Source organism: Arachis stenosperma, chromosome 2 (genome assembly GCF_014773155.1).
Source record: "Arachis stenosperma cultivar V10309 chromosome 2, arast.V10309.gnm1.PFL2, whole genome shotgun sequence".
NCBI classification, from domain to species: domain Eukaryota; kingdom Viridiplantae; phylum Streptophyta; class Magnoliopsida; order Fabales; family Fabaceae; genus Arachis; species Arachis stenosperma.
The window spans coordinates 66,185,337-66,205,023 of NC_080378.1; the positions used below are offsets into that span (position 1 = coordinate 66,185,337).

At 38.8% G+C, this 19,687-nt stretch overlaps 2 non-coding genes across 2 annotated transcripts; one reads left to right on the top strand and one right to left on the bottom strand.

Annotated features, from left to right (window-relative positions):
• The first annotated feature begins 15,327 nt into the window (after window positions 1-15,327).
• LOC130964792 (small nucleolar RNA R71) lies at window positions 15,328-15,435 on the top strand. Its single transcript, XR_009080865.1, has one exon. It is a non-coding gene; the product is annotated as a small nucleolar RNA R71 (small nucleolar RNA).
• Window positions 15,436-19,303: 3,868 nt separating this feature from the next.
• Window positions 19,304-19,411, bottom strand: LOC130963754 (small nucleolar RNA R71). Its single transcript, XR_009079872.1, has one exon. It is a non-coding gene; the product is annotated as a small nucleolar RNA R71 (small nucleolar RNA).
• Between the last annotated feature and the right edge of the window lie 276 nt (window positions 19,412-19,687).

A 19,687-nucleotide genomic window follows, 5' to 3' on the forward strand; every position in this document is an offset into this window, starting at 1 on the left:
GAGGAGCTCAAGCACTCCATAGGATCTTCAAGAGCAAGAAAGAGCCGCCATCACTAAGGTGGACCCGTTCCTTGATTTCCTTGTTCTTTATTCTTCTGTTTTTCGATTTTTATGCTTTATGTTTGTCCATGTTTGTGTCTTGTGATCATTAGTAGCTTAGTGTCTATGCCTTAAAGTTATGAATGTCCTATGAATCCATCACCTTTCTTGAATAAAAACGTGCTTAATTGAAAAGGAAAGAATTGCATGAATTCTGAATTTTATAATAGTTTAATTATTTTGATGTGGTGGCAACACTTTTGTTCTCTGAATGTATGCTTGAACAGTGCATATGTCTTTTGAACTTGTGGTTCATGAATGTTGGCTCTTGAAAGAATGATGAAAAAGGAGACATGTTACTGAGGATCTGAAAAATCATTAAAAATGATTCTTGAAGCAAGAAAAAGCAGAAAAAAAAAGAGAAAAAGCAAACAAAAAAAAAGAAAAACCGAAAAAAAAGAGAAAGAAAAAGAAAGAAATAAAGTTGTGATCCAAGGCAAATAAGAGTGTGCTTAAGAACCCTGGACACCTCTAATTGGGGACTTTAGCAAAGCTGAGTCACAATCTGAAAAGGTTCACCCAATTATGTGTCTGTGGCATGTATGTATCCGGTGGTAATACTGGAAGACAGAGTGCTTTGGGCCACGGCCAAGACTCAAGAAATAGCTATGTTCAAGAATCATCATACTTTACTAGGAGAATCATTAACACTATCTGGATTCTGAGTTCCTAAAGAAGCCAATCATTCTGAATTACAAGGGATAGAGTGAGATGCCAAAACTATTCAGAGGCAAAAAGATAAAAGCCCCGCTCATCTAATTAATACTGATCTTCATAGATATTTTTGGAATTCATTGCATATTCTCTTCTTTTTATCTTATTTGATCTTCAGTTGCTTGGGGACAAGCAACAATTTAAGTTTGGTGTTGTGATGAGCGGATAATTTGTATGCTTTTTGGCATTGTTTTTAGTATCTTTTTAGTATGATCTAGTTAGTTTTTAGTATATTTTTATTAGTTTTTAGTTAAAATTCACTTTTCTGGACTTTACTATGAGTTTGTGTTTTTCTGTGATTTCAGGTATTTCTGGCTGAAATTGAGGGACCTGAGCAAAAATCTGATCCAGAGACTCAAAAGGACTGCAGATGCTGTTGGATTCTGACCTCCCTGCACTCGAAGTGGATTTTCTGGAGCTACAGAAGCCCAATTGGCGCGCTCTCAACGGCGTTGGAAAGTAGACATCCTGGGCTTTCCAGCAATATATAATAGTTCATACTTTGCCCAAGCTTTGATGGCCCAAACCGGCGTTCAAAGTCACCTCAAGAAATTCCAGCGTTAAACGCCGGAACTGGCACCTAATTGGGAGTTAAACGCCCAAACTGGCAATAAAGCTGGCGTTTAACTCCAAGGAGAGTCTCTACACGAAAAAGCTTCATTGCTCAGCCCAAGCACACACCAAGTGGGCCCGGAAGTGGATTTTTATGTCATTTACTCATCTATGTACTAGTTTTCTATAAGTAGGACCTTTTACTATTGTATTAGGGAGACTTTTGGTAGCTATCTTTGTTTATGCTATCTTAGACCTTTGGAGGCTGGCCATTCGGCCATGCCTAGACCTTGTTCTTATGTATTTTCAACGGTGGAGTTTCTACACACCATAGATTAAGGTGTGGAGCTCTGCTGTACCTCGAGTATTAATGCAATTACTATTGTTCTTCCATTCAATTCCACTTGTTCTTTGTCCAAGATATCACTTGTTCTTCAACTTGATGAAGGTGATGATTGACGCCCATCACCATTCTCACTCATGAACAAGGTGACTGACAACCATTCTTGTTCTACAAGCATCTGAGGCTTAGTGAATATCTCTTGGATTCTTTAATCGGAATCTTCGTGGTATAGGCAGGACCTGATGGCGGCATTCAAGAGAATCCGGAAGGTCTAAACCTTGTCTGTGGTATTCTGAGTAGGATTCAATGACTGAATGACTGTGACGTGCTTCAAACTCCTAGCAGGCTAGGGCGTTAGTGACAGACGCAAAAGTATCAATGGATATTATTCCGGCCTGACCGAGAACCGACAGCTGAATTCCGCTATGCCGTGACAGGACATATGCAATCGCTTTCACTGAGAGGATGGGAGGTAGCTGCTGACAACAGTGTAACCCTACACGAGCTTGCCATGGAAAGGAGTAAGAAGGATTGGATGAAGGCAGTAGGAAAGCAGAGAGACGGAAGGGAAGGCATCTTCATACACTTGTCTGAAGCTCTTACACCAATGATATACATAAGTATCTCTATCTTTATCTTTATGTTATTTTCGTTCATCATCATATACATTTGAGTTTGCCTGACTAAGATTTACAAGATGACCATAGCTTGCTTCAATGCTAACAATCTCCGTGGGATCGACCCTTACTCACGTAAGGTATTACTTGGACGACCCAGTGCACTTGCTGGTTAGTTGTGCGAAGTTGTGTAATGCCATGGTATTGAGCTACCAAGTTTTTGGAGCCATTACCGGGGATTATGAGAGTTGTGAAAAAGTATTGTTCACAATTTCGCGCACCATTCAACATATACTTCTTCTTTAATGAAACCATTAAGAAAGGCACTCTTAACATCCATTTGATAAAGTTTGAAGTTATAAGAGGATGCAAAAGCAAGTAACATTCTAATTGCTTCTAATCTAGCTACGGGAGCATAAGTTTCGTCATAATCAATGCATTCCTCTTGATTATAACCTTTAGCTACTAATCTAGCTTTGTTTCTAACAATTGTACCATTTTCATCGAGTTTATTTCTAAAAACCCATTTTGTTCCTACAATTGTTTGATTACTTGGTTTAGGCACCAATTCCCAAACGTCATTTCGTTTGAATTGGTTAAGCTCCTCTTGCATTGCCATAGCCCAATGTTCATCATCAATTGCGGACTCAATGGTAGATGGTTCAATTTGAGAAACAAAAGCACTATAAGCAAATAAATTTCTAAAAGTGGATCGAGTTGTTACCCCTTTCGAAACATCACCAATGACGTTGTCTAGAGGATGATCCTTTGAAGTACGCCAATCCTTTGGAAGTGCATTTATTTGTGCTTGTGATGGTTCAATTTCTTCAACTTGAACACTATCCTTTGTTGAGCTTGTAGAGGCTTCATTTAAATCTTTTTCTTTGTCTTCACCATTCAAATTTAGTGAATCAAAGTTTTCTACATTTTCATCAAAATCTTTTCTAGCACAATAACGGTTAGTTTCATCAAAAGCGACATGAATACTTTCTTCCATAGTCATGATGCGTTTATTATATACTTTAAAAGCTTTGCTAGTTAAAGAATAGCCTAAGAAGATTCCTTCATCAGCCTTAGCATCAAATTTGCCTAAGTTATCTTTTCCATTATTTAGAATAAAGCATTTACAACCAAAGACGTGAAGGTGAAAAATATTTGGCTTTCTTCCTTTGTATAATTCGTACGGTGTTTTCTTAAGAATAGGTCGAATGATAATCCTATTCATAACATAACACGCGGTACTAATCGCATCCGCCCAAAAGTACTTAGGAATATTAGCCTCATTGAGCATAGTTCTTGCCATTTCTTCTAAATGACGATTTTTCCTTTTAACCACACCATTTTGTTGTGGTGTTCTAGGAGAGGAAAAATTATGCTCAATGCCATTTTCTTCACAAAAAGTTTCAAAAAGATTGTTTTCAAATTCTCCACCATGATCACTTCTAATAGATGATATATGCAAATTCTTTTCATTTTGAATAACTTTGGCTAATCTTTTGAATGCTCGAAATGCATCACTCTTGTTTGCTAGGAACAAGGTCCATGTAAATCGAGAGTAATCATCAACAATAACTAAAGCATAGTAATTGCCACCAAAGCTCATAGTCCTGGAAGGACCAAATAAATCCATGTGCAAAAGTTGTAATGGCCTTGTTGTTGAAACAATGTTTTTGGATTTAAAAGAGGCCTTTACTTGTTTTCCCTTTTGACATGCGTCGCAAAGGACGTCTTTTTCAAAACGTAGCTTTGGTAAGCCAATTACTAACTCTTTAGAGACCAACTTGTTAAGATGGTCCATGTTAGCATGAGCTACTCTACGATGCCATAACCAAGTTTCATCATTTTTACTAACAAGGCATTTCACATCATTTGAGGAGACTTCATTTAGATTAATCATGTATACATTGTCAACACGGTGCCCAATTAGCACAATTTCATTAGTGTCTTGCCTTTTTATCAAACAACATTTTGAATCAAAGGTGACTAAGTTTCCTTTGTCACAAAGTTGGCTAACACTAATGAGATTATGTTTTAGACCTTTGACAAGTATAACATTATCTATGGAGGTAGAAGGATTTTTACCAACTTTTCCAACGCCGATTACTTTGCCGGTGTTGTTGTCTCCATAGATCACGTTTCCTCCGTTTGTAGGCTCTATTGCGGTGAACTTTGATTCATCGCTGGTCATGTGTTTGGAGCATCCACTATCAACATACCAATTTGTATCCTTAGCTCCAACACGTACCTACAAAATAATTAAAATTTGGATTTAGGTACCCAAGTGAATTTGGGTCCTTGATGGTTAGTATGAGCATAATGCCCATAAGGTGCCCATCTCGTATCTTGACTACGAAAGTTTATATGTTTAATTCTAGTAAAGCATACGGGTGCTATATGTCCTACTTTATTACAATAATGACATATGACATTTGGATTATGCATCCTATGCATGTTTCTAAATGGTTGCCTAGGTTGTTTCCTAAATGCAACATCTTTTGATCTATATGCATTGTGATTGTAATTTCTAAATGAAGCATGTTGAGGAGGATGTTTAAAGGCTTCATTTCTTTTAGGCATGCTTGCCTTTTGGGCTTGCGGTTGCCTAATAGGAGTTTTAGTATTTTTAAATTTTCCTTTTTCAAAACCTAAACCTTCCTTATTATGAACATGCTTTTGGTTTTTCAACATTTTATCTAAGTTCTTTGAAGATTCATTGAACTTAGCTAAAGTGTTCTTAAGATTTGTAATTTCATTTTCATGCATTTTACAAGATTTGTATGGATCACTGCTTGTGCTACACTTATCTTTTCCAAGATTGATATTCTTGTTTTTCAACATCTCATTTTGTTTTAAAAGATCCATATTCTTTTTCTTTAGGAGAGAATAATCTTGGGTAAGTTTTGTGTACACCTCAAGTAAGGCATCATATTCATCTTGTAAATTAAAAGAAGTGGAGTTGTCATCACTAACCTTTTCTTCGCTTGCCATTAAGCAAAGATTTGCAACCTCGTCGTCATCGGAGTCGGATTCATCCTCGTTCTCCCATGATATGTATGCTTTCTCCTTCTTCTTAAATTTCTTGTTTTTGTCCTCCTTTTGAGGTTTTAGACAATTGGGTTTGATGTGTCCAACTTCTCCACACTCATAGCATTTTGGTACCTTTGTTTTGCTCTTGAAGTTTTTCTTCATTGCAAACTTATTGAATCTTTTTAATAAGAGTGCAAATTCTTCATCTCCTTCTTCTTCATTGTTATCACTCTCTTCTTGCAGTGATGTTGTTTTAAGGGCGAGACTTTTCTTCTTGCTTTCTTCACCTTTTTGTCTATTTAGCATAGTCATTTCATAGGTGAGAAGATTACCTCGTACTTGATCAAATGTAAGTTGATCATAGAGCCTTCCTTCCACAATGGCGTTCACTTTGGAGTTCCATTTTGGTGTAAGGCTTGTAAGCACCTTGGTCACAATTTGTTTATCATTGTACTTTGTGCCAAGCATGCTTAGATTGTTGAAGATCTTGGAGAGTCTTTCAAGAGCTTCTTCAATGCTCTCTTCATCTTTCATTTTAAAATTTTCCCATTCATGAACCAACATAAATACCTTTGATTCTTTAACGTGGTCGGTTCCTTCGTAAGTGATTTAGAGTTTATCCCAAATCTCTTTAGCGGTTTCACATGTAGAGATCTTCATATAATCATGCTCGTTAAGTGCACAATGAATGAAGTTGATGGCTTTATCATTCATTGCCACTTTCTTCCAATCATCGTCACTATATTCATCTTCTCCTTTCGGTACTTGCTTTAAGACGGAGACTTCTCCTTCTTTAGCGCTTGCTGTCTTTGTTGGAATGTGATTTCCATTCTCAATCACTTTCCAAATTCTCACATCTTGAGAACGGATCCAAATTCTCATCTTATTTTTCCAATAAGAGTAATTTGTTCCGCTAAAGAGAGGAGGTCTAGCGGTTGAGTTACCTTCGCTAGTGTTGTTGTTGTTAAAGCCTGTGCTTGCCATGATCTTTTCCCTTAAACGGTTAAGTCTTTCAAAGGGTTAAGCTCTGATGCCACTTGTAGAACCTATGCACAATTACTCAAGAGGGGGGGTGAATTGAGTATTGCAACAACAATTTATCTTTTTGCGAAAGTTAAAGACAATATACGAAAAGTGTTATTGTACTAGTATTTTTCCAAGAGCTTAACTCAATTGCTAAGCATTTATAAGGAGCTTTTACTTTCCAATAGACACCAACTCAAATAAATTGATCAAGCTTTTCACCAATCGGACTTAAGCTACTCCTTAAGTACTTACGAAGCTACTTTTCGATCACAATTTATTTGCTCAAAGGTAAAAGACAATAATATTGAAGAGATGAGTTTGGAGAGATGCAAACGCTATTTAGAGTGGTTCGGCACAATCCTTGTCCTACGTCCACTTTCTTTCTCAATCGCAATTGAGAAGTTCCACTATTGCCAAGCTTCAAGGTGCTCGCGCAAAACCTTTTACAATCCGAGTCCTTAGTTTCTAACACCTCACGGTATATGATCACCACTCGTATACTAACCCACTCCACTTAGAGATACCTTCTCTAAGATTTGCCTTGAGTACTTAGTATACCTCTTTGGTATCCTCACCGACTATAGTGTTTATAACTCTTGACTCAACCTTGGAGATCACACTCCAATTTACAAAGTGAACAAGAAAACAATTCTCAAAGAATTGTTGAGATGAAATGAGTACTCTCTAGACGAGTGGATGATTACAAGTTTAGCACTATTGAACCAATTGATATTGCTCTCTCAAATTGTGTATTATAACACCTTAAAAATGTATAGAATGAAAGAATATGAACAAGATAGTTTGCAAATGCTTGAGTCAGTCAAATAAGGCTTCAATCCATCTATTTATAGACTCCCCAAACCTTAGAAACGTTGGGGAGTTAATGGGATGGAGCCTTTTTGTCAAAACTAGCCGTTTTTTATGTTTTTGAATTATTTGCATCGATGCATAACACTTTGCATCGATGCAAATGTGTCTTCGAAGCTGAAATTTGAATTTTCAGCTAGGTTGCATCGATGCAAACATATTTGCATCGATTCAACATGTCGTCGCATGTTTTGCATCGATGCAAGATGAGTGTGCATCGATGCAAACCTTAAAGAATGGCTTAAAATCACTTCAAAATACTTAGGATTGATCTCAAACTTGTTGGAGTCAATTCCTATGCTTTTGTACCTTTGAAAACAAGTTTTTAAACCATTTGGCTGGCATCGAATTGCAAGATGTGCATCAAAACATTTTGTGAGTGTGTGTTGAGAGATTTAGCAATTGGTTCTTAACAAGAAGTTACCTAAGTCCTAAGACACTATACTTGTCTTCAAATGTTGTGGACTTGAGTTTCTTGTTGTTGTTGTGTTGCTTTCAACTCTTCATTCCTCAACGTTGAATGTTGGTTGATCTTTCAACATGCTTGTTCATTTAAGTTGTTTGATGGTTTGTCTTTCATGTCGTTTGTTGGTTTGTCATTCATCAAAACCTACGAATACAAACTTTGCATACAAGCAACATGATTTACAGTCCTACCTTTGCTGACATTCAGTTGACTTGAGTTTTGAAGACTTAGAACGTACTTTTCCTCGCTTTAGTAGTTTAGAGGGACTAGGCGAGTATAGAGTCTAGGCTAGCCTGGGTGCCAGCTTAGGGACTTCTTGAACAGGTCAGGACCTGGGATGTTGTATGTATATATATGTATATAGTTATTATCTAGCTATATCTAGGGGTGTTCTAACTAAAAGTCTATACTTAAATAAAAGTTGGATCACTGAATGTTGTTGACTGCTTGTGATGTATTTATGTGTAGTTGTTTATAACCATTTTATCTGTTATTATTTGTGAATTGATTATAAATGATTATGGTTATTAATCCAAACGTTTTCAAAAAAAAATATACCTCGCAAATTAACCACGCTTTTAACAACGAATCAAGCTCATATGATAAATAATAGATAATAATTAGGAAGACAAATTGGTAGCGCTCAGTTTTCGGTATGATCTAGACATATTGAAAATTGGGTCGTTACAACTACCCCTTTTAAAAATTTAGTGAATCAGTTCTTTTGGCAAGCGCACTAAAATTATCGCTAAGTAATAACCCATATTAGAGTGGGATCATATCCAAAAAGATTGGCAAATCCAAGCAGTTTTAATTGATTGATGAATTAGTCAAGCGGATCAATAAGATTGTAAAGTGCAAAATTGTAAATGGCATAAATGTAAATGGCTAGAATATAAAGAAAAGCAATAAAGTGCAAAATTAGAAATTGCAAAATGTAAAGTGCTGAATCATAAATGACTTGAATGTAAATGGGAATGGGGAATTACTCAATGTAAAATTAAGCTATAAAGAAATAGATAGATAAGAATGGGGGAATTCGTTGAGATTGGGAGATGTTGTCTCTTTGGATCAAATCTAGCTTATATCTTCTTCAATCATGCAACTCATTTACCTCTTGGCAATCTTGATTGATTGAGCCCCAATCCCTTGGTGACTCAATCTCTCAGATCTTGATCAATAGCCAATTCCTTGGTCTAATTCCTCATGAAGAGAGATATGCTTGGTCCCTGATTATACCACACATCCTTGTAGGTCTAGGTAGAGGGGGGATTATATGTCACGTATCCCATCACCAAAACCCAGAATCTACTCAAGTGTGAGAAGAGATTTCAAGCATGGTTTCATGTTTCCTTTCCCAAGGTTCCCATGAAACCCAATTGCATTCAATCTCTTTCCCAAGATGATTGAACACTAAGCATTAAGAACGAAATTCCTCCTAGAAAATCAAGAGAAGATGAAGAGAAGAAGAATTTCACTATTATCAATCCATCAAGTACAATAGAGCTCCCTCTCTCAATGAGAAGGAAGTTAGCTACTCATAGCTTGAAAAGTACTCAAAAGTGGAGTGTAAAAGTGGATCTAGAACTAACTGCTTCACCCCTCTTCAATACTCTTAGGGGGGTATTTATACTACTCCTAGTGAAAATAAAGAAATTACAAAAGTGAAAAAGGGAAAATTACATTTTGGAGGGAAAGAACACACTCAATAAACATGATTCCTTAGCTGGCGTGTGGCTGGCGCTTCATCAGTGTGTCACGTGCCCTTCAAAACGGCTTGGCGTGCCACGCTCAATCCTTCAAGTGGCACGCTCGTCCCTTGTCAACCTTGGCGTGCCATGCCTTCTGGTGCACGAAATTGTGATCATCAATGGCGCCATCAATATGGTACGCTCATTGCAATCTTAACTCTTTATCACAACTCCGCACAACTAACCAGCAAGTGCACTGGGTCGTCCAAGTAATAAACCTTACGCGAGTAAGGGTCGATCCCACAGAGATTGTTGGTATGAAGCAAGCTATGGTCACCTTGTAAATCTTAGTCAGGCAGACTCAAATGGTTATGGATGATATATGAATAAAACATAAAGATAAAGATAGAGATACTTATGTAAGTCATTGGTAGGAATTTTAGATAAGCGAATGGAGATGCTTGGTCCCTTCCGTCTCTCTGCTTTCCTACTGTCTTCATCCAATCCTTCTTACTCCTTTCCATGGCAAGCTTATGCAAGGGTTTCACCGTTGTCAGTGGCTACCTCCCATCCTCTCAGTGGAAATGTTCAACGCACCCTGTCTCGGCACGGCTATCCATCTGTCGGTTCTCGATCAGGCCGGAATAGAATCCAGTGATTCTTTTGCGTCTGTCACTAACGCCCCGCCCTCAGGAGTTTGAAGCACGTCACAGTCATTCAATCATTGAATCCTACTCAGAATACCACAGACAAGGTTAGACCTTCCGGATTCTCTTGAATGCCGCCATCAGTTCTTGCCTATACCACGAAGACTCTGATCTCACGGAATGGCTGGCTCGTTTGTCAGGCGAGCACTCGGTTGTCAGGCGATCAACCATGCATCGTGTATCAGGAATCCAAGAGATATTCACCCAATCTAAGGTAGAACGGAGGTGGTTGTCAGTCACACGTTCATAGGTGAGAATGATGATGAGTGTCACGGATCATCACATTCATCAAGTAGAAGAACAAGTGATATCTTGGAACAAGAACAAGCGGAATTGAATAGAAGAACAATAGTAATTGCATTAATACTCGAGGTACAGCAGAGCTCCACACCTTAATCTATGGTGTGTAGAAACTCCACCGTTGAAAATACATAAGAACAAAAGTGATCATTGGCTTCGGTCCCAGAGAGGGAACCAGAAAAACCAAGATGATAATACAATAGTAAAAGGTCCTACTTATAAGGAACTAGTAGCTTAAGAATTACAAAGATGAGTAAATGATATAAAAATCCACTTCCGGGCCCACTTGGTGTGTGCTTGGGCTGAGCAATGAAGCATTTTTCGTGTAGAGACTCTTCTTGGAGTTAAACGCCAGCTTTTATGCCAGTTTGGGCGTTTAACTCCCATTTTGGTGCCAGTTCCGGCGTTTAACGCTGGGAATTCTGAAGGTGACTTTGAACGCCGGTTTGGGCCATCAAAACTTGGGCAAAGTATGGACTACCATATATTGCTGGAAAGCCCAGGATGTCTACTTTCCAACGCCATTGAGAGCGCGCCAATTGGGCTTCTGTAGCTCCAGAAAATCCACTTCGAGTGCAGGGAGGTCAGAATCCAACAACATCTGCAGTCCTTTTCAGTCTCTGAATCAGATTTTTGCTCAGGTCCCTCAATTTCAGCCAGAAAATACCTGAAATCACAAAAAAACACACAAACTCATAGTAAAGTCCAGAAAAGTGAATTTTAACTAAAAACTAATAAAAATATACTAAAAACTAACTAGATCATACTAAAAACATACTAAAAACAATGCCAAAAAGCGTACAAATTATCCGCTCATCACAACACCAAACTTAAATTGTTTCTTGTCCTCAAGCAACTGAAAATCAAATAAGATAAAAAGAAGAGAATATACTATAGACTCCAAATTATCAATGAAACTTAGCTCCAAATTAGATGAGCGGGACTAGTAGCTTTTTGCCTCCGAACAGTTTTTGCATCTCACTTTATCCTTTGAAATTCAGAATGATTGGCTTCTTTAGGAACTCAGAATCCAGATAGTGTTATTGATTCTCCAAGTTAAGTATGATGATTCTTGAACACAGCTACTTATTGAGTCTTGGCCGTGGCCCAAAGCACTCTGTCTTCCAGTATTACCACCGGATACATACATGCCACAGACACATAATTGGGTGAACCTTTTCAGATTGTGACTCAGCTTTGCTAAAGTCCCTAATTAGAGGTGTCCAGGGTTCTTAAGCACACTCTTTTTGCCTTGGATCACAACTTTATTTCTTTCTTTTTCTTTCTTTTTCTCTTTCTCCCTTTCTCTTTCTCTTTTTTTTCGTTCTTTTTTTCTTTTTTTTTTGTATTCACTGCTTTTTCTTGCTTCAAGAATCATTTTTATGATTTTTCAGATCCCCAGTAACATGTCTCCTTTTTCATCATTCTTTCAAGAGCCAACAACTTTAACATTCATGAACAACAAATTCAAAAGACATATGCACTGTATAAGCATACATTCAGAAAACAAAAAGTATTGTCACCACATCAAACTAATTAAGCTAGTTTTAAAGATGAATTCAAAATCCTGCACTTCTTGTTCTTTTGTGATAAAAACAGTTTTCATTTAAGAAAGGTGATGGATTCATAGGACATTCATAACTTTAAGGCATAGACACTAAGACACTAATGATCATAAGACACAAACATAGACAAACATAAGCATGAAAATTTCGAAAAACAGGAAAATAAAGAACAAGGAGATTAAAGAACGGGTCCACCTTAGTGATGGCGGCTTGTTCTTCCTCTTGAAGGTCTTATGGAGTGCTTGAGCTCCTCAATGTCTCTTCCTTGCCTTTGTTGCTCCTCTCTCATGATTCTTTGATCTTCTCTCATTTCATGGAGGAGGATGGAATGTTCTTGGTGCTCCACCCTTAGTTGTCCCATGTTGGAACTCAATTCTCCTAGGGAGGTGTTGATTTGCTCCCAATAGTCTTGTGGAGGAAAGTGCATCCCTTGAGGCATCTCAGGGATTTCATGATGAGTGGGGTCTCTTGTTTGCTCCATCCTTTTCTTAGTGATGAGCTTGAGGTCATGCCTTCTCAGTTGAACCGGCTTCCCTCTTGAGTTTCTCTTCCATTGAGCGCCCTCTTCATAAATGTTTATGAGGACTTGGTCCAACCTTTGATCAAAGTTGACCCTTTTTGAGTTTGAAAGGGACCTCAGGGATCACCTTCTTCATGGCCACAATTTCATAGAAGTGGTCTTGATGCACCCTTGAGATGAATCTCTCCATCTCCCATGATTCGGAGGTGAAAGCTTTTGCCTTCCCTTTCCTCTTTCTAGAGGTTTCTCCGGCCTTGGATGCCATAAATGGTTATGGAAAAACAAAAAGCACTGCTTTTACCATACCAAACTTAAAAGGTTTGCTCGTCCTCAAGCAAAAGAAGAAAGAAGAGAGTAGAAGAAGAAGAAATGAGGAAGAAGGGAATGGCTTTGTGTTCGGCCAAAGAGGGGGAGAAGTGGTGTTTAGGTTGTGTGAAAATGAAGGAGTGAAGAAAGGTTTATATAGGAGAGGGGGGGTCATGGTTCGATCATGTAAGGGTGGGCTTGGGAGGGAAAGTGGTTTGAATTTGAAGGATGAGGTAGGTGGGGTTTTATGAAGGATGGATGTGAGTGGTGAAGAGAAAGATGGGATTTGATAGGTGAAGGGTTTTTGGGGAAGAGGTGTTGAGGTGATTGGTGAATGGGTGAAGAAGAGAGAGAGTGGTGGGGTAGGTGGGGATCCTGTGGGGTCCACAGATCCTGAGGTGTCAAGGAAAAGTCATCCCTGCACCAAATGGCATGCAAAAATGCGTTTTGAGCCAATTCTGGCGTTAAACGCCGGGCTGGTGCCCATTTCTGGCGTTTAACGCCAGGTTCTTGCCCTTTCCTGGCGTTTAACGCCAGTCTGGTGCCCCTTTTTGGCGTTAAACGCCCAGAATGGTGCCAGACTGGGCGTTAAACGCCCAACTGCTAGCCTTACTGGCGTTTAAATGCCAGTAGGTTCTTCCTCCAGGGTGTGCTGTTTTTCTTCCTGTTTTTCATTCTGTTTTTGCTTTTTCAATTGATTTTGTGACTTCTCATGATCATCAACCTATAAAAAAAACATAAAATAACAAAGGAAAATAGATAAAAATATGACATTGGGTTGCCTCCCAACAAGCGCTTCTTTAATGTCAGTAGCTTGACAGAGGGCTCTCATGGAGCCTCACAAATGCTCAGAGCAATGTTGGAACCTCCCAACACCAAACTTAGAGTTTGAATGTGGGGGTTCAACACCAAACTTAGAGTTTGGTTGTGGCCTCCCAACACCAAACTTAAAGTTTGACTGTGGGGGCTCTGTTTGGCTCTGATTTGAGAGAAGCTCTTCATGCTTCCTCTCCATGGTGACAGAGGGATATCCTTGAGCCTTAAACACAAAGGACTCTTCATTCACTTGAATGATCAGTTCACCTCCATCAACATCAATCACAGCCTTTGCTATGGCTAGGAAGGGTTTGCCAAGGATGATAGATTCATCCATGCACTTCCCAGTCTCTAGCACTATGAAATCAGTAGGGATGTAATGGTCTTCAACTTTCACCAGAACATCCTCTACAAGTCCATAAGCTTGTTTTCTTGAATTGTCTGCCATCTCTAGTGAGATTCTTGCAGCTTGCACCTCAAGGATCCCTAGCTTCTCCATTACAGAGAGAGGCATGAGGTTTACACTTGACCCTAAGTCACACAGAGCCTTCTTGAAGGTCATGGTGCCTATGGTACAAGGTATTGAAAACTTCCCAGGATCTTGTCTCTTTTGAGGTAATTTCTGCCTAGACAAGTCATCCAGTTCTTTGGTGAGCAAAGGAGGTTTGTTCTCCCAAGTCTCATTTCCAAATAACTTGTCATTTAGCTTCATGATTGCTCCAAGGTATTTAGCAACTTGCTCTTCAGTGACATACTCATCCTCTTCAGAGGAAAAATACTCATCAGAGCTCATGAAAGGCAGAAGTAAGTCCAATGGAATCTCTATGGTCTCATTTTGAGCCTCAGATTCCTATGGTTCCTCATTCGGGAACTCAGTGGAGGTCAGTGCACGCCCATTGAGGTCCTCCTCAGTGGCGTTCACTTCCTCTCCTTCCTCTCTAAATTCGGCCATATTGATGGCCTTGCACTCTCCTTTTGGATTTTCTTCTGTATTGCTTGGAAGAGTACTAGGAGGGAGTTCAGTAACTTTCTTGCTCAGCTGACCCACTTGTGCCTCCAAGTTTCTAATGGAGGATCTTGTTTCAGTCATGAAACTTTGAGTGGTTTTGATTAGATCAGAGACCATGGTTGCTAAGTCAGAGTGGTTCTGCTTAGAATTCTCTGTCTGTTGCTAAGAAGATGATGGAAAAGGCTTGCCATTGCTAAACCTGTTTCTTCCACCATTATTGTTGTTGAAACCTTGTTGAGGTCTCTCTTGATTCTTCCATGAGAGATTTGGATGATTTCTCCATGAAGAATTATAGGTGTTTCCATAGGGTTCTCCCATGTAATTCACCTCTTCCATTGAAGGGTTCTCAGGATCATAAGCTTCTTCTTCAGATGAAGCATCCTTAGTACTGCTTGGTGCATTTTGCATTCCAGACAGACTTTGAGAAATTAAATTGACTTGCTGAGTCAATATTTTGTTCTGAGCCAATATGGCATTCAGAGTATCAATCTCAAGAACTCCTTTCTTCTGATTTGTTCCATTGTTCACAGGATTCCTTTCAGAAGTGTACATGAATTGGTTATTTGCAACCATTTCAATTAGCTCTTGAGCTTCGGCAGGCGTCTTCTTCAAATGAAGAGATCCTCCAGCAGAGCTATCCAAAGACATCTTGGATAGTTCAGAGAGACCATCATAGAAAATACCTATGATGCTCCATTCAGAAAGCATATCAGAAGGACACTTTCTGATCAATTGTTTGTATCTTTCCCAAGCTTCATAGAGGGATTCTCCTTCCTTCTGTCTAAAGGTTTGGACTTCCACTCTAAGCTTACTCAATTTTTGAGGTGGAAAGAATTTTGCCAAGAAGGCATTGACTAGCTTTTCCCATGAGTCTAGGCTTTCTTTAGGTTGTGAGTCCAACCATGTCCTAGCTCTGTCTCTTACAGCAAAAGGGAATAGCATAAGTCTGTAGACCTCAGGGTCAATGATGAGCGGATAATTTGTACGCTTTTTGGCATTGTTTTTAGTATGTTTTTAGTATGATCTAGTTAGTTTTTAGTATATTTTTATTAGTTTTTAGTTAAAATTCACTTTTCTGGACTTTACTATGAGTTTGTGTGTTTTTCTGTGATTTCAGGTATTTTCTGGCTGAAATTGAGGGATCTGAGCAAAAATCTGATCCAAAGACTCAAAAGGACTGTAGATGCTGTTGGATTCTGACCTCCCTGCACTCGAAGTGGATTTTCTGGAGCTACAGAAGCCCAATTGGCGCGCTCTCAACGGCGTTGGAAAGTAGACATCCTGGGCTTTCCAGCAATATATGATAGTCCATACTTTGCCCAAGATTTGATGGCCCAAACCGGCGTTCAAAGTCACCTCAAGAAATTCCAGCGTTAAACGCCGGAACTGGCACCTAAATGGGAGTTAAACGCCCAAACTGGCATAAAAGCTGGCGTTTAACTCCAAGGAGAGTCTCTACACGAAAATGCTTCATTTGCTCAGCCCAAGCACACACCAAGTGGGCCCGGAAGTGGATTTTTATGTCATTTACTCATCTTTTGTACACCTTAGGCTACTAGTTTTCTGTAAGTAGGACCTTTTACTATTGTATTTGATATCTTGGTAGCTACCTTCGTGTTTTATGCTATCTTAGATCATTGGGAGGCTGGCCATTCGGCCATGCCTAGACCTTGTTCTTATGTATTTTCAACGGTGGAGTTTCTACACACCATAGATTAAGGTGTGGAGCTCTGCTGTACCTCGAGTATTAATGCAATTACTATTGTTCTTCTATTCAATTCCGCTTGTTCTTTGTCCATGATATCACTTGTTCTTCAACTTGATGAATGTGATGATCCGTGACACTCATCATCATTCTCACTCATGAACAAGGTGACTGACAACCACTCTTGTTCTACAAGCAATCAAAGCTCTAGTGAATATCTCTTGGATTCCTGATAACACGATGCATGGTTGATCGCCTGACAACCGAGTGCTCGCCTGACAAACGAGCCGGCCATTCCGTGAGATCAGAGTCTTCGTGGTATAGGCGAGAACTGATGGCTTGTCTGTGGTATTCTGAGTAGGATTCAATGATTGAATGACTGTGACGTGCTTCAAACTCCTGAAGGCGGGGCATTAGTGACAGACGCAAAAGAATCACTGGATTCTATTCCGGCCTGATTGAGAACCGACAGATGGATAGCCGTGCCGTGACAGGGTGCGTTGAACATTTCCAATGATAGGATGGGAGGTAGCCACTGACAACGGTGAAACCCTTGCATAAGCTTGCCATGGAAAGGAGTAAGAAGGATTGGATGAAAGACTGTAGGAAAGCAGAGAGACGGAAGGGAAAGCATCTTCATACGCTTATCTGAAGTTCCTACCAATGAATTACATAAGTACCTCTATCTTTATCTTTATGTTTTATTCGTTCATCACCATACCCATTTGAGTCTGCCTGACTGAGATTTACAAGGTGACCATAGCTTGCTTCATACCAACAATCTCCGTGGGATCGACCCTTACTCGCGTAAGGTATTACTTGGACGACCCAGTGCACTTGCTGGTTAGTTGTGCGAAGTTGTAGTGATCACAATTTCACGCCACCAAGTTTTTGGCGCCGTTGCCGGGGATTGTTTGTATATGGACAACTGACAGTTCATCTTGTTGCTTAGATTAGGTATTTTTCTTCAGAGTTCTTAAGAATGAATTCTAGTGTTTCAAAGGTGATGTTCTTATCATCACCAAAGCTGATTGATTCTCATCAATTTAGCTCTTGAATGCAATGTCCTGCTGAAGCTTGGCCGGCCATGTCTAATTCCTTTAGACTAAAGCTTTAGACTAACATTGCATGATTCCTGGAATTCTCATTAAGAATTTTGATACCTTTATTTTCGTTTTCACTTAATTTTCGAAAAAAGCACAAAAAAATTACAAAATCATAAAATCCAAAAATATTTCTTGTTTGAGGATAGAGTCTCATCTTAAGTTTAGTGTCAATTGCATGTTTCTGTTCTTATTGCATTCATGCATGTGTCTTCATTGATCTTCAAGTTGTTCTTGATGATTTCCTTGTTTTGATCTTTGAATTTTATTGACTTGAGTGTTTTGTTGTTTCTCATGTGCATTCTCATCTTGTTAGTGTCAGTAGTATACAAACTGCTAAGTTTGGTGTCTTGCATGCATTGTTATTTGATTTTAGTTGCATTTTGATTATTCCTTATTATTAAAAATCCAAAAATATTTTTGATTTGTGTCTTTTCAAGTCAATAATACAGAGAATTGAAGATTCAGAACATACTGCAGAGGAATCACACAGAAAAAGCTGGGCATTCAAAAATGCCCAGTGAAGAAGACAGACTGGCGTTTAAACGCCAGCCAAGGTACCTGGCTGGGCGTTTAACGCCCAAAAGGGTAGTAGTTTGGGCGTTAAACGCCAGAATGTGCACCATTCTGGGCGTTTAACGCCAGGATGGCACAAGGGGGAAGATTTTGTTTTCAAAATCAATTTTTTCACGTTTTCAAAGTTTTTCAAAATCAAATCTTTTTCAAATCATATCTTTTCAATCAAATGTTTTCAAAATCAATTTCTTTCCTTTTTCAAAGATACTTACCAACAATTAATGATTTGATTGAACATTTCAAGTATGTTGCCTTTTCTGTTGAGAAAGGTTTAATGTTTGAATCATATCTTTTCTTGTTAGGCAAGTCATTAATTTTTAAAATCAAATCTTTTTAAAATTGTTTTCAAATCATATCTTTTCAATCACATCTTTTTAAAACCAATCATATCTTCTTAACCACATCTTTTTTTCAAAATAGTTTTCAATCAAATCTTTTTTATTTCTAATTTCAAAATCTTTTTCAAAAATCACTTTACTTCTTTCCCACTTTTATTTTCGAACATCAAGTAATGTTTTTCAAAATGTTTTCAAAATCTTTTACTTAATTTTCGAAAATTACTTCCCTTCTTCTCACATCCTTCTATTTATGGACTAACACTATTCCTTAATGCAAAATTCGAACTCCATCTTCTTTAATAAGTTCGAATTTTCTACTTCTGTCTTCTACTTTTCTTTTCCTCTGGCACCTAAAGGAATCTCTATACTGTGACATAGAGGATTCCATATTTTCTTGTTCTCTTCTCTTTCACATGAGCAGGAACAAAGACAAAGGCATTCTTGTTGAAGCTGACCCTGAACCTGAAAGGACCTTGAAGCGAAAGCTAAGAGAAGCTAAAGCACAACTCTCTGTAGAAGACCTAACAGAACTCTTCAAAGAGGAAGAACCCATGGTAGCCGAAAACAACAACAATGCTAACAATGTAAGGAAGGTGCTGGGTGACTTTACTGCACCTACTCCCGACTTCTATGGGAGAAGCATCTCTATCCCTGCCATTGGAGCAAACAACTTTGAGCTTAAGCCTCAATTAATTTCTCTAATGCAACAGAATTGCAAGTTCCATGGACTTCCATTAGAAGATCCTCATCAGTTTTCAGATGAATTCTTGCAAATCTGTGACACAGTCAAGACTAATGGGGTTGACCCTGAGGTCTATAGACTAATGCTCTTCCCTTTTGCTGTAAGAGACAGAGCTAGAATATGGTTGGACTCTCAACCTAAAGAAAGCCTGGACTCTTGGGAAAAGCTAGTCAATGCCTTCTTGGCAAAGTTCTTTCCACCTCAAAAATTGAGTAAGCTTAGAGTGGAAGTCCAAACCTTCAGACAGAAGGATGGAGAATCCCTCTATGAAGCCTGGGAAAGATACAAACAATTATTCAGAAAATGTCCTTCTGACATGCTTTCTGAATGGAGCATCATAGGTATTTTCTATGATGGTCTCTCTGAACTATCCAAGATGTCTTTGGATAGCTCTGCTGAAGGATCTCTTCACCTGAAGAAGACACCTACAGAAGCTCAAGAGCTAATTGAAATGGTTGCAAATAACCAATTCATGTACACTTCTGAAAGGAATCCTGTGAACAATGGGACAAGTCAGAAGAAAGGAGTTCTTGAGATTGATGCTCTGAATGCCATGCTGGCTCAGAACAAAATATTGACTCAACAAGTCAATTTGATC